At 39.1% G+C, this 6232-nt stretch overlaps 1 long non-coding RNA gene across 1 annotated transcript; it reads left to right on the top strand.

The window, feature by feature from the left end:
• The first annotated feature begins 2708 nt into the window (after positions 1-2708).
• On the top strand, positions 2709-4272 carry LOC118575591. Its single transcript, XR_004943873.1, has 3 exons — positions 2709-2884; positions 3077-3137; positions 4211-4272. It is a non-coding gene; the product is annotated as an uncharacterized LOC118575591 (long non-coding RNA).
• The last annotated feature ends 1960 nt before the right edge of the window (positions 4273-6232 follow it).

Genomic DNA, 6232 nt, shown 5'->3' with positions numbered 1-6232 from the left:
TTTTGGGCTTACTTACAAAAGGATATCCAAATGAAAGTAAACACAAGTAAACATAGAAAACACAAAAGTAAACACATACCAGAGACACAGAAAACACAAAAGTAAACACATACCAGAGACACACAGAAAACGTACCAGGCAGCTTCAGGCTCTAAGGGCAGTGCTTCCTGTGGGCTTGGGAGATCCTAGATGAGCCCTCAAATGTTCTGGCTAGTTTGTGGGGATCCCCAAAAGTCCACCACAGAGACCAAATTCCTTATGTAAAAGCAAAGAGCCTTTATTTTCAAGTTACAAGCTTGGTCTTCCTGTCTGTCTGATGCAGCAATGAGAGCAGAGGGCCCTGAGCCTAGGCCTGGCAGAATTTTTATTGTAACTGAGGTTGGAGTGAGGGGATTTCCAGGTTTCAGGACCCTGATGGGCTGACATTTGTCTAGGGCTATCTTGCTAAGAAGAGGAAATAGGTGTGTGCTAGGCTCAAGGACTTCTGGCTGTCATATCTGAAGGTTGGGATGTTTGGGATGTTAGGTACTGGCCCATCGCTGGCCTACCTCTGGTGAGTCTCTGGGTGGTGTCATCTCACAGCTTTCCTGGATCTGATTCTTGCCTGCCAGTAAGCCTGTTACAAAAGCTCTGTGGGGGCCTCTAGGCCTATCATAACAGCTGTGTGGTCAAGCTGTTTTATACTCAGATTTAACTTGTTTTCTGATTTTACTAGATGTCAGAGTCAAGTAATCACCTTGTCCAAAGAGACCTTGAACATTTGAAATAGTAGCTGCTTTTGATGACTGTGAGGATCATTGAAGTTTTGATCATGGCATGACCATAAGCACATAGTGACCTGGGTCAGAATGTATTTGACTGAATGAAAATCCTCTGAGATATGATGATATATTTGAATACTAGTCTCTCCTTGGTGGCTTTGTTTTGGGTGCTTTTGGAACATTTAGTAGGTGGAGTCTCTAGATGAAATTCCACATTGGCGAAGGGATTTGAGTGTCTTTAGCCCATTTTCATGATGATCAAGCCACCAGACCCACTCCACAGCACAGTCATACAAACACCTTCCCAACCAGCACAGATGGGCTCAAGCACAGGCACTGGTACAGCCCTGTCACCCAAGCATTCCACAGGCCTTATCCAAAGCTCATGTTCTTTGTGTCTGGTTGTCATGACTTCACCACAATTATAGGTGGTATCACTAAATCCCGTATGATACAGTTGAAGCAATGCTATTCAGTGCTAAGACAATTTGTAACCTGAGGTTTTTTTTTTTTTAATCTTGTCATTTATACTTTTGTTTTTGAAGATAAGATTTATCTGTGTAGCTCTGGTTATCCTGAAAGTAGCTCTGTAGACCAGGCTGGCCTAAACTCAGCGATCCAAATTATTCTGGCTGCTGTGTCTTGTGATTAAATGTGGCTCATCATGCCCGGGTTTCTTTATATTATTGTCTGATGGGCCTGGAGTGTAGGTTTTTGTACATGTCAAGCATATGCTGTTTCGCTGAGCTTCAGCCACATCTTCAATTCTGAAATCTGGCAGAGTGTACTATTCTCTTTCCCAGGATGGCATACTCATGACATTAAAACTACCCGAGCCTTCTGAGGTATTCTATTGCAGGTGTGTGACATTCTTCCTACCTACTGTATTTGTTTGGAATTCTTTTGAATGAATATACACCTTTTACCATGTGTGCCTGGTCCTCAGACTATGAGAAAATAGTTTCACAACCCCTGAAGTTGTAATGGATAGTTGTGAGCCCTCATATAAATATTGGTAATCGACCCCAACTGTCTGCAACAGCAGCAAGACCTCTTAAATGCTAAGCCATCTCTACTGTCCTATGTTGTGTATTTTGATCAATATTTACATTGCTAATGTTTTCATCTGCCCATTTGTAACTTTAAACATGCAGTCTCGTTTAGAAAAATTTTACTTTTTAAGCCAGTTTAAACTAGTTTCTGGAAGATGAAAACAGAACTAGATTGTATGCATAATTCTTTGTAGGAACTTTGATAAACACCTGTGAGTTCTTTCTCTTTCTTTCTTTCTTTCTTTCTTTCTTTCTTTCTTTCTTTCTTTCTTTCTTTCTTCCTCTCTCTCTCTCTCTCTCTTTCTTTTGGTTTTTTGAGACAGGGTTTCTCTGTGTAGCTTTGCACCTTTCCTGGAACTGACTTGGTAGACCAGGCTGGCCTCAAACTCACAGAGATCCTCCTGGCTCTGCCTCCCGAGTGCTGGGATTAAAGGCGTGCAACAGCACCGCCCAGTGCTTTCTCCATTTTTTGATCAATTTATTTTTATAGATGAGACAGGGTCTTACTAATATTTAACTCTATCCTGAAATTCACTGCATTGGCGAGCCTGTCATGCAACTCAATTAAATTCACCTGCCTTTGCCTCGTGACTGCTGTGATTAAAGGCATGAGCCAATACACACAGGTTGCCCATCTTTTTTGTAGTTAATAGTTGTTCATTCAGTTTCTCTGTGTACTTTGATCTGTTTGCCTGCCTCTGTCTTTATGTCCCTTAATAGGCATTTGTCTTGGAAGGCTATATCCTAGACAAAAGGTACAGAAATGACAGGTGAACCTCATTGTTCAGTTTTTGTTTTCTAAAATGAGTTGGTGATTAGAACTTCCATGTCATAGAATAACTGTGGGGAATCCCCAAATTATATGAATATATTGTCTAAGAAGTGTACATTAGTATGCTGTCAGTATCACACTCTCTGTTGTACACATGTATGGGATATTTTAGACTGCAGTGACCTATGATGATGTGCATATTGACTTCACTTGGGAGGAGTGGACTTTGCTGGATCCTTCCCAGAAGAATCTCTACAAAGATGTTATGCAAGAGACATACAGGAACCTCACTGCTATAGGTAAGACTGAATTTTCCATCACATTTTAAAATAATGGGAGAATGGTTCCTTAGTTATTGATACACTTTTGTAATTTCAGTTGAGAAAGAAGAAGAGTGAGGTGAATAAATCTGGCATGGTTCTAACTTTCACCGAAGATAGTAACCTAAATTTTCCATAATATATCATACATTTTCTGGTACTGTATTTTAGGCTACAGTTGGGAAGACCATAATATTGAAGAACATTGTCAAAGTTCTGGCAGACATGCAAGGTAATTTTCATGTGCAAGCTGATATGAACGTTACTATAGAAAAATTTTAATGTGTCCCAGAAGTTTTAAACAAAAGCAAGAGTATAAATAAGCACATTTAAAAGTGTACTGATGAGTCCTAAATTCTCACAAAATCAAATACCTCAATGTCAGGTAGCCGACATGTGCTTGCAAGGCATTGAGCTAAGAAAGAGCACAGGGAAACAATGCCTTAATTGATGTACCCCTTTGAATTACACCTCCCTGATAGCTATGCTGCAGAACAGCCAATCTGTTTAATTTCATGCCATTCAGATATTGAAAAAGGTATACATGTTGAGTAGTTGATAAGTATATAACAAAAACCTTCTAGTAAGCTCATAGTTCAGAGTGAGCTAGTGTTACTGTCATACTTCTAAGTTTAGGGAGAGGGACACTCTATGACAGTCAAGAAAGTTGGGGAGAAACCTTAATCGCTATACCACATGTCTATGAAGAACAGAAAGACAAGCTGTGTGAATGCAGTGGAGACATTTTTCTTGTTAGTTTCCTTTATCAGTGTATCTATATCACTCTGATATAAAGCATGTGAGCATAGAGATGTGGAAAGAAACAACATAACCCTCTCACACAGGAAAATTAGAGGACATGTAGTAGAACCCACTTTGAGTAGAATTTTCGAATGTGATACAAGTTTTAAATTAATTGGTTTTCCATCTTCATTGGGAATACATCAACAAAATTACACTGCAGAAAAGCCCTATGAGTATTGTTATGTATGAATATGGTTGTCCTAGTTCACTTTGCAAATGGAGTCACACAGTTGGAAAATATATGAATGTAATAAGTATGTCAAAGCTCTGCATTCTTCCAGTTCTCTTCAACTATGTGAAGAATCTCATATAAAATAAAAGTTACAAATGTGGACCCTGTAATAAAGGCTCTTACCTTTACAAATACATTCAAAGACAAAACTTTATGATCTTATTTGTCTTAAAAATTAGCCTAAATTGTAAAATTAATTTATAAAGATAAAATATTCATCAGTGTAATAAATGTGAGAATAAATTTACATGCGCCAATTAAAATTACAGGTACAAAAAATGTCATAGAGGAGAGAAACCCTCTAAATATACTTATTGTGCAAAATTATCCTCATATCACAGTCATCTTCAGAAGCAAGAAAGTATTCATAATGGAGAGAAACCCAATATTTTTATTCAATATGGTGAAGGCTTTGTACACAACAGTAGTCTCAGAATACATAAAGGAAAACGTATTGGAAAGAAAATCAGTGAGAGTAATCAGTGCAGTAATGCTTTCACCACTCATAGTCATCTTCGAATACATAAAAGAGCACATACTGGAGAGAAACCATAGAAATGTAATCAATGTGGTGAAGTAAGTACACGTGTCAGTAGTCTTCAAAGACATAAAGGAACACATTATGGAGAGAAACCCTATGAATGTAATGGATGTGGTAAAGACTTTGAATATGCCAGCAATCTACAAGTACAAGAGAGGACACAAAGCAGAAAGAAACCGTATAAGTGTGATCAATGTGATAAAGATTTTTCAAGACAGAGTACACTTCAAATACATAAAAGAATACATGCTGGAGAGAAGCCCTACAAATGTAATCAGTGTGATAAAGCCATTTCACGAGTCAGTCGTCTCAAAATACATAAAAGAACACATACTGGAGAGAAACCCTATGAATGTAGTCAATGTGGTAAAGACTTTGTATGTGTGAGTAGTCTCCAAATACATAAAAGAACACATACTGCTGAGAAACCCTACAAATGTAATCAGTGTGGCAAGCCTTTTCACAACACTGTCATCTTCAAGTGCATGAAAGAACACATACTGGAGAGAAACCCTATAAACATAATCAATGTGATAAAGCCTTTTCACGACACAGTTATCTCCAAGTGCATAGACGAACACATTCTGGAGAGAAACCCTACAAATGTAATCAATGTCAGCTTCAACTGTCATTGTTATATAGCCTAGCATGATCTGAGGACCATCAGTTGAGGCCTGGCATAGATCAGAATCACCTGTTGCTATGCCTGAGCGATTATACATTTATTGCATTTTGAGTGGGAAGGTCCAATCACTGAGTGTGGCAGTGTCTCTAAGCAAGTGGCCCACACTTGATAAGAGAGCTAGCTGAGCATAAAACCGTAACCAGGCAAGAGAACACATCAATAAGCAATGTTTTCCAATGTTTACACCTCCCATTACTAGCCACACTTTTTTTCTTGAGTTCCTTCAATGATTGGATGTGCCCTGGCAGTGTCAGCTAAATAAGCCTGTCTATCACCTCAGTTGCTTTTGGTAAAAGAATTTAATCACAGCAACAGAGAAAATTTCTAGAACAAAAATGGCTACCCTTAAGAAGAGGCTGTTGCTGTAAGAATCTGAGAATACTGTATTTTGGATGTATGCAGTAGATATATAGGACTTTGGATATCAAAAGCCATTGTAAGCTCTACACAGATCTTAATGGACCATTCCAAGAGGATCTCGAAAATGAGTGTTGAGAGTAATTTATTTAGTGGAGGTCAAGGTCATGAGAATACAGTGGGAAATAAACTCTACAAAAAACCATGCTGGAGGTCATGTCCTTTGAATGAGAAGACATTGAATGTTTAGACATTAGAATGCTTGCTCCTTATTTGGTGGATTGATGGAGAAACATTAGGGGATATGGACTAGGTGGAGGAGGTGTGTCATTGGGAATGGACCCTTGTTTGCTGCCTGCTGCCTTCAGATGAGGATGTAAACTCTTAGGTCCATGCTTTCCTACTGTCTTTCCTGCAATAACCATAATGGACTTGAAAGAATAAGAAGAGAAAGGTGAAGTGGCTACCTTTTTGTGGGCCCTGCCACAGTGTGCCACTAAGCAAACACACCACAAGCAACAAAGTTGGTGCAAGGGGTTTATTGGGGGAGAGTGAGAGTGAATGTGTGAAGGGCCATATCAGAGTGGGGACATGAGAGAGGCAGACAGACAGACAGACAAGAGAAAGAACGAAGAGAAGAACGAGAGGCAAGAAAAGGCATGAGAGGAATAAGAAGCAAGAGAGACAAGAGACAGGGCAGGTGAGAGG

This window comes from Onychomys torridus, unplaced genomic scaffold, assembly GCF_903995425.1.
Source record: "Onychomys torridus unplaced genomic scaffold, mOncTor1.1, whole genome shotgun sequence".
Taxonomy (NCBI): Eukaryota; Metazoa; Chordata; class Mammalia; order Rodentia; family Cricetidae; genus Onychomys; species Onychomys torridus.
The sequence above is the reverse complement of the archived record's forward strand: the minus strand, read 5'-3'. Positions and strand labels throughout refer to the sequence as shown.